This window comes from Lotus japonicus, chromosome 2, assembly GCF_012489685.1.
Source record: "Lotus japonicus ecotype B-129 chromosome 2, LjGifu_v1.2".
Taxonomy (NCBI): domain Eukaryota; kingdom Viridiplantae; phylum Streptophyta; class Magnoliopsida; order Fabales; family Fabaceae; genus Lotus; species Lotus japonicus.
In genome coordinates, this window is record NC_080042.1 from 64720873 (window position 1) to 64729065 (window position 8193).

The following is an 8193-nucleotide window of genomic DNA, read 5'->3' on the forward strand; positions in this document are numbered from 1 at the left end:
TAAATCAAGTGAACTCATTTTCCAAATATTCTTCTTTGTTTACCTCCGTGAAATTATTTTATCGCTTTAGTTACTGTTTTCCTTTATTTAAATAAACTCATATTTCACTTTTAAACCGCTCATCCAACATCCAGCTAGTGAGATTAATACGTAGCAACACAATCCCTGTGGAGATAACAAAACCCGATATTATACTACGATTGAGTCTTGAAAGAGATTTGATAGTAGTTAGTGGAGGAAAACATCTTCAGCAGCACAATTTTGATGGAGATGGGTCACCTGAAACAACATATGAACTAAGATATTGCAATGAAATATGTTGATGGAGATGGGTCATCATTCAGCAGCACAATTTCATCATCATGTGAGCTTGAAATATCCATTATCTCAGGTTGGTTACAATCATTATGTATATGCTAGAAGGTACTTAGAACATCGTCCATGGAAGGTCTCAAACTTTCGGAACTCTGCAAGCACCGAAATGCTAGCTCGGCCACACCACTGATCATTTGGTTGACCTTGCTATTTGAATCAAATCCAAGTGATGGGTGCAGTAGCTCATGCAATTCTTGGTTCTGAATTTTGGTGATAGCAATGTTGGCCACAATGTTTTCTGCTGTATGCCACTCAAACGCAGGCAAGGATGATATCCGCTCAATCAGCACAACTCCAAAACTGTAGACATCACTTTTGTTGGCAAGCCGATAACACTGATTGTACTCTGGATTCACATACCCCAGTGTCCGAGACATCTTGCCGGAGAAGACGTGAAAGACCGAAATTTGAAAGTTTGACATGAAAATTCGTGTCAAGCAGAATATTATCAGTTTTCACATCTCGATGGATGACTTCAGCTGCGTGAAGATATTGAGCGCACTGGTTGTCTCCACAACAATACATATCTGACTTAGTATAGAGAGTGCAGGGTTGGCTCGGCTACCGCGAAGATGCTCAGCAGATGTACTCATACACAAGAAGAAGCTCAGGGCTATTTCGAGCAGTGCATCCATTGAGTGACACCATATTTGGGTGCACTTGCCCAGTTAGGATCTCAACTTCGTTTCTAAAGTGGTCAACACTACCCCCATGGTGCTCATTCATCTTCTTCCTTGCAACACTACGCCCATCCCGCAATGTTCCTGGATAAGAAATATTAGTAGAAAGAAGTCCTAGTTTAATTGTTATAGGTTCACTTCAACAAACATACTAAATACATCAAGAAGTCCTTCATCATGAAACCAAGCAAAGCAAATTATTCATTTAACATATGTATCCATATTGAACATTGGACTATAGTTATGTACAAGTTGCCTGTGTATTCTTAATTGCTAATAGTGGTTTTCATCACTGGAAAATTATGCATTTCAATTGCTCTGTTGATTTTTTTTTTCAAGAGGATTTTATACGGAAAAAAATACACAAACTCTATCACTACCTCTAAAATTTAAATTTCATAACATTTATTGAAAAGTTTGTTATATTAATATATGTTTGCTGAGCCCTCAATTAAATTAAAAATCTTCACGGAAAAAAAAGGAAAACGAATGTAGAAAAGATCAAACTGTACTAAAAAAATGCATGCTAACAAGAAAGGTCTTTACTAAGACAATATACACATTTTAATGGTTCATTGGAATTTTTAACAAACTAACATGGATCACTTTTAACTTTATAAGTAAAAAATAATAATTCTAGCAACCGCACATCGCACGGGTCTCAGTCTAGTTGAGAATAATCCCTATGCGTCACTACTGTTTCAACAAGAAAAATTTCATCATTCAACTTATTACATAAGAGCTAAGATATTGCAACAGAAAATGTTGATGGAGTTGGGTCATCATTCAACAATATAGTTTCATCATAATGTGAGCTAGACATATCCATTACCTCAGGTTTTTTGTCATCATTCTGTGTATTCTAGAGAGTACTCGGAACTTCGTCCATGGAAGGTCTCATATTTCCGGAACTTTGCTAGCACTGAAATGCTAGATCCGCCACACCACTTATCATCTGGTTTACCTTGCTATTTGAATCAAATCCAAGTGATGGATGCACCAGCTCATGCAATTCTTGGTTCTGAATTTTGGTGATAACAATGTTGGCCAAAAGGTTTTTTTGTTGTATACCACTCAAACGCAGGCAAGAATGATATCCGTTCAATCAGCACAACTCCAAAACTCTAGACATCACTTTTGCTAGTAAGTTGATAACACTGATTGTACTCTGGATCCACATACCCTGGTGTCCCTAGTGGAACTGTTGTAACATGCGAGACATCATGCCGGAGAAGACATGAAAGACTGAAATCTGCAAGTTTGACATGAAAATGCATGTCAAGCAGAATATTATCGGTTTTCACATCTCTGTGGATGACTTCAGTTGCGTGAAGATATTTGAGTGCACCGGTTGTCTCCACGACAATATACACTCTACTAGGCCAAGACAGTCCAAGATTTACTCGGCTACCAAGAAGATGCCTAGCAATAGATCCATGAGATGTACTCATACAAAAGGAGAAGTTCAGGTCTATTGAGCGAAAGGCATCCATCTATCTATCTACACACATGGTGCACGCACGTGCACGCACATGCACTTACGTAGAGCACACATAAGCACATATCTTCAGGTACACCCTTCTATCCTCTTTGTGATGTTCATCAACCACTAGATCCAACCCCTAGTATTATCTATTAATAGTTTATGTTAATAGTTAGTATTTAATCATAGTTAAAAAACTAATTGTAACTATAGTTAGATGTTAACCTTAGTTCAGTTAGTGGCTCTTAGTTCTGTTTATATAACAAATTCTAGTTGCATTTTGTAATTACCCTAATCAATGAAAATGATGTTTTTCATCTGCAAATCTCTCTTATCTGTTTGCGGTGTTCTCAGAGCTCGAGTTCAAGAATCAATGGATTCTTGAACATTTACGGAAACAAAACAGAGAGAGAAAATATATAACAAATTCTTCTTTTCATTTTCATTCCCGATAAACGATGTCTCTTCCCTACGACAAGGCGGTCACAATCCAAATTACTGAATGGTACTATCTTTCTACACTTATTTATTACAAAGAAGATTTATTTAACTATTGAGTTTTTAAAGTGGCTCAGCTACATGTTACATGTATTAGACTTGTTAATGCACTTTGAGAATAGAAATTAAGAAAAGGAAGAACACATACCCGTAGTAGGATGGAACGATTCTTTGCTGCAAACTCCCCCAAATTTTCCTTCAAGACAAAGACACAGAGACTTCATTACAGTTGTGTTGTATCCACATCTTCCACCGGATTTTACACAACCAGCACATTTGTACTCGTCCACGTCACCCCAATTAACCTCACCCTCAAATCCTAATGTAAAAATAGGTGTCACATCGAAGTAATTTTTGACAGGATATTTTTTTTGACAGCATATTTAAAGGCAGGGATTGTGATGTTATTTTGACACCCCATATGAGCAAAACTGACCGCATCACTAGCTAGGACTAAGTGTCCTTTATGGATATGACCATCTCTCACACACTCAAAAAGTATAGAACTCAAGGAAGAGTTGACAGGGATGGGATCACAGTCAAACAGAAGGGTATACTGATCATCCCTGGAGGTGTAGTGGGAGAAAGCTAAATCTAAGCTGACATTGAAATAGTGCTCGGTACAAGCACCATCCAATTCCTCTAAATCTAATGCCTGAACGATAAAAAGTTTAGAATTATGAGAAATAGAGAGGACACGGAATTTTTGGGAATTTTTGTTCATGGTCACCGTGCCTTTATGACAAGTGAGCCTGAATGCCGGATGCCCACAGTAATCCGGTTGAGTACTGTCTGAGAATGGGTAAGAAATGTTGTAACCGAAGAAATTGTTACAGCTAAAGGGTGCACAAGCCGTGTACCCTTTAGTGAAGCAAGACACATTGGTTGAAAAGAAGATAAGGAAAAAGGAAATCAAAGAAAAAAGACGGAAGTAGCAGAAACTCAACATAGTGACCTACTTGATTTGTAAAATAACTACACTAGGATAATTGAAGCACACAGCCAACAGTCAGCGCCAACAAACCTACAAAAGAATCAAAATAATTAAACATGAGATAAGCATACCTACGGTACATGTATGATGATCAGGTACAAATCAAATTATGTCTGCTACTAGCAGATTCTCTAAGGGTAACATTTGTGTTTGTGCATGTTCTGAATCAAGTTTGGTTCCTTTGTTACAGATTGTGATTCATTGTTTTGTCATTGGTAAGCAAATCCAAAATACTTAAAATTATCCCATTTTTATAAATACTCCTGTAAAATACTAAATTATTTATCCTATCTCTAGCCTTAAGGGTCAAATAGCAACTTGAGAATCAAATAATCAAGGTCTAAGGAGCCAGGCAGCTGCTACAGTAGAGCATAATGTTTATGAAAAAAAAGTAGAATATAAAAACACCAGGTAGAGACCAAAACCTGAACCAGTACCATTCCACACATACTCACATCAGCATATTGATTTCTCCCACACTCAGCCAAGATAACTTAACAAATGATCCTACTCTTAAACACCGTAAATTTATCAATCTATTTTCATTCACAAAACAAATTTATCAATCATAAGACAACCTCACTCCAATAAATCAGCATCAATTAAAATACTAAATAGGAAAACAATAACTCTTTGCTACCGGATAACATACCAGAGCAGAGTAGGAATCTTGAGTTACTGAACGTTGGTGGAGTCAATTGGCGGCGGGTTTCAGTGGCGAGGTCGACAGGATTGTGGCGAGGAAGCGTGGACGGGTTTCAGAGAAAATGTTTACCTTCCTTTGAACTTCACCTTAATGTGTCAGTGTAGTTGAAATGTGTCAGTGTAGTTTGAAATGTTGAGTGAGTTGAGTTGAGTTAGTGTTTCTCACTTTCTTTGTTTGGTTTCTAAATACGGAGGTGAGATGAGAGTGAAATCAAATGGACATTTATAATTATCTATGACTATGGACAAACCAAGTAGTATGGAATTAAATGCATGACAACTGTCACTTTTTTTATTTCTAAAAGTTTCCAAAGTCATGATACATAGAATCGAATAATATAATGGAACTTTATGTACTTTTGTTCAAAGAGCCCCTCCCTCACTGTCTCATTCATCCTCGCATGCTTCCAAACTGGGCTGACCAAGTACACTGAAAAGTTTGACATGAAAATGCATGTCAAGCATAATATTATCGTTTTTCACATCTCGGTGGATGACTTCAGTTGCGTGAAGATATTTGAGTTCACCGACTGTCTCCACGAAAATATACACTCTACTAGGCCGAGACAGTCCATGATTTGCTCGGCTACCAAGAAGATCCCTAGCAATAGATCCATGGGGATGTACTCATACAAAATGAGAAGTTCAGGTCTATTGAGAGAAATGCCCATCTATATATCTACACACATGGTGTACACACGTGCACGCACGTGCATTTACGTAGAGCACACATAAACACTAATCATTTGGTTGATGGAGATGGGTCATCATTCAGCAGCACAATTTCATCATCATGTGAGCTTGCCATATCTATTACCTCAGGTTGGTTGCCATCATTTTGTATATGCTAGTGGGTATTCAGAACTTCGTCCATGGAAGGTCTGAAACTTCTAGAACTCTGCAAGCATCGAAATGATAGCTCGGCGACACAAATTGATCATTTGGTTGACCTTGCTATCTGAATCAAATCCAAGTGATGGGTGCATCAACTCATGCAATTCTTGGTTCTAAATTTTGGTGATAGCAATGTTTGCCAAAAGGTTTTCTGCTGTATGCCACTCAAACACGGGGAAGGATGATATCCGTTGAATAAGCACAACTCCAAAGTTGTAGACATCACTTTTGCTGGTAAGCCGATAACACTGACTGTACTCTAGATCCACATACCCCGGTATCCCTAGTGGATTTGTTGTAACATGCGAGACATCATGCTGGAGAAGCCGTGAAAGACTGAAATCTGCAAGTTTAACATGAAAATGCATGTCAAGCAGAATATTAACGGTTTTCACATATCGGTGGATGACTTCAGCTGCATGAAGATATTTGAGCGCACTTACGGTCTCCCCAGCAATACACATTCGACTTGGCCAAGAGAGTGCGAGGTTGGCTCGGCTACCGTGAAGATGCTCAGCAACAGTTCCATTGGAGATGTACTCATACACAAGGAGAAGCTCAAGGCTATTGCGAACATGCATCCATTGCATCTATTGAGGGACAAATTTTTTTCTAATAATATTTCTTATTCAGGAACACTGCGAGATGGGCGTAGTGTTGCAGTGAAGAAGATGAATAAGCACCACCGGGGTAGTTTTGACTACTTTAGAAATGAAGTTGAAGACATTTGAGTGCACCGGCTATCTCCACGACAATATACATTCTACTAGTCTAAGACAGTCCAGGTTTGCTCGACTACCAAGAAGATGCCTAGCAACGACTCCATGGGGATGTACTCATACAAAAGGATAAGTTCAGGTCAATTGACAGAAGTGAATTCATCAATCTATCTACACATACGCAATACACACGTAGCACGCACGTAGAACACCCACAAACACACATAGAATGTTTATGCAAAAAAAAGAAAAAAGAAATAGAATAGAAACAATCCAAGAAGTTGTTGCCATAGAGCAGATACAACTACAACTGATAGTTATTGCAAATAACATGGCTTCTCAAATCATGGAAAACAATAACTCTTTGCAGGATAGCAAATAACTCACCAACAAACTCAACTGGGAAAACTGAACATTTCTTTGCTACTGGATTGCACATACCTTCGCCCTCAAAATTGGCGGCGGTGGCGAGATCGACGGGGAACAGAGAGATTGTGGTGAGGAGGCCTGGAAACCAAAATCACATTACACTAGTTCAGAATTCCAAGCACACATATAGTAAATAAATAAACAAATATACATAATTACATTTTTCAAATGGAACAATTACATTTTGAAATCTTCAGCCAACCTTCACAGCCCACCTTCAAGGCCATAATGGAACAATTACATTTTGAAATCTTCAGCCCCTAAATTTTAGGTTACTTACAAATGAACTAAATTTGTTATCTTGCATGTGCCACTTAATTTCATTTGAAGTAGAAGTGAACAAAGTTTGGTCTTTTATTCTTGGAAATGGGAGAACAATATATGACTATGGTGGAAACTTCTTGGAGGAGTTTTTCCTTTTTAAGCAAATAAATCCAATCCCCTAGTCTATGCTATGTTTTGAATGTGGTCGATCTCCTTTTAGTCTGTGCTGGCATGTGTATTTGTTGAACCAACATGAGTGAACAAGAGAGAATATGTGATGTGTTTTTGTGTGTGTGCAAGTGTTGGTGGGAGGGAGAGAACATGATTGTGAATTTTTTTCGGGGACACAATCAAAATCAAATAACACCTAGTAAGATAATATACAAATATAAATGAGAAATGAGAGATATAAAGAGTAATTTAATAAGAAAAGAAAATAAGGATAAAAAGAGAGAGATATAGGAAGAGAATGAGAAATGAGAGATATTAAGGTCTTGAAATACCTCGAGAGATATCTTGTTTTCAACTAGCCTATGATTAGTCGTGAAACACCTCTTAGATTGTTTCTATGTTTTAATCTTATTCAAGCAATCATGTTTTGCATGACAATTGCGACTAAGTTGTGTCCTTGGTTAAGTTATTTAGGTATAACCTTGTAGTTTATCTAGAACATGAGACGTATAGTTGACACGTAAATTCTTAGTATAACATATATAAAATGTGGGGGATGATATAATTACTTTTCAATCTCGAGGCTCCCCTCTATCTGAATTCTATCTTAATTAGTGTTTTCTTTACTTGATGATCAAATGCCTCTTTCAAACCTATATTTGCCTAAACTATGAACTCGCCCAAGAGTTAGTTAGTTTTCCTCGTCCATTGAGTTTGATAATTGAGACTCCACGATCCTATATTACTTGAGCGATAGAGTACAGTGCACTTTCTCTTTGTGAGTGTGATTTATAATCGCAACAAGTTTTTATCGTTGATGCTTGTTGTCTGTGCATTTGATCGCGTGTGTTTAGCTATTGCAACTGCCAATGCTTCTTCCACCGTTAAAATAAACACAACGAAGAAAAGTTAATAATGTCGCCTCCTCCACAACCACTACAGCCTCCAGCTCTCAACTGCTACCACCACCGTCATGTCACC

General features: G+C 37.8%; 3 pseudogenes; all 3 read right to left on the reverse strand.

Moving 5' to 3' along the window:
- Positions 1-416: 416 nt before the first annotated feature.
- LOC130736841 (LEAF RUST 10 DISEASE-RESISTANCE LOCUS RECEPTOR-LIKE PROTEIN KINASE-like 1.2) lies at positions 417-1142 on the reverse strand (annotated as a pseudogene).
- Positions 1143-1917: 775 nt separating this feature from the next.
- On the reverse strand, positions 1918-3918 carry LOC130736842 (LEAF RUST 10 DISEASE-RESISTANCE LOCUS RECEPTOR-LIKE PROTEIN KINASE-like 1.2; annotated as a pseudogene).
- A 1664-nt stretch (positions 3919-5582) lies between these two features.
- LOC130736843 (LEAF RUST 10 DISEASE-RESISTANCE LOCUS RECEPTOR-LIKE PROTEIN KINASE-like 1.3) lies at positions 5583-6219 on the reverse strand (annotated as a pseudogene).
- Positions 6220-8193: the final 1974 nt, after the last annotated feature.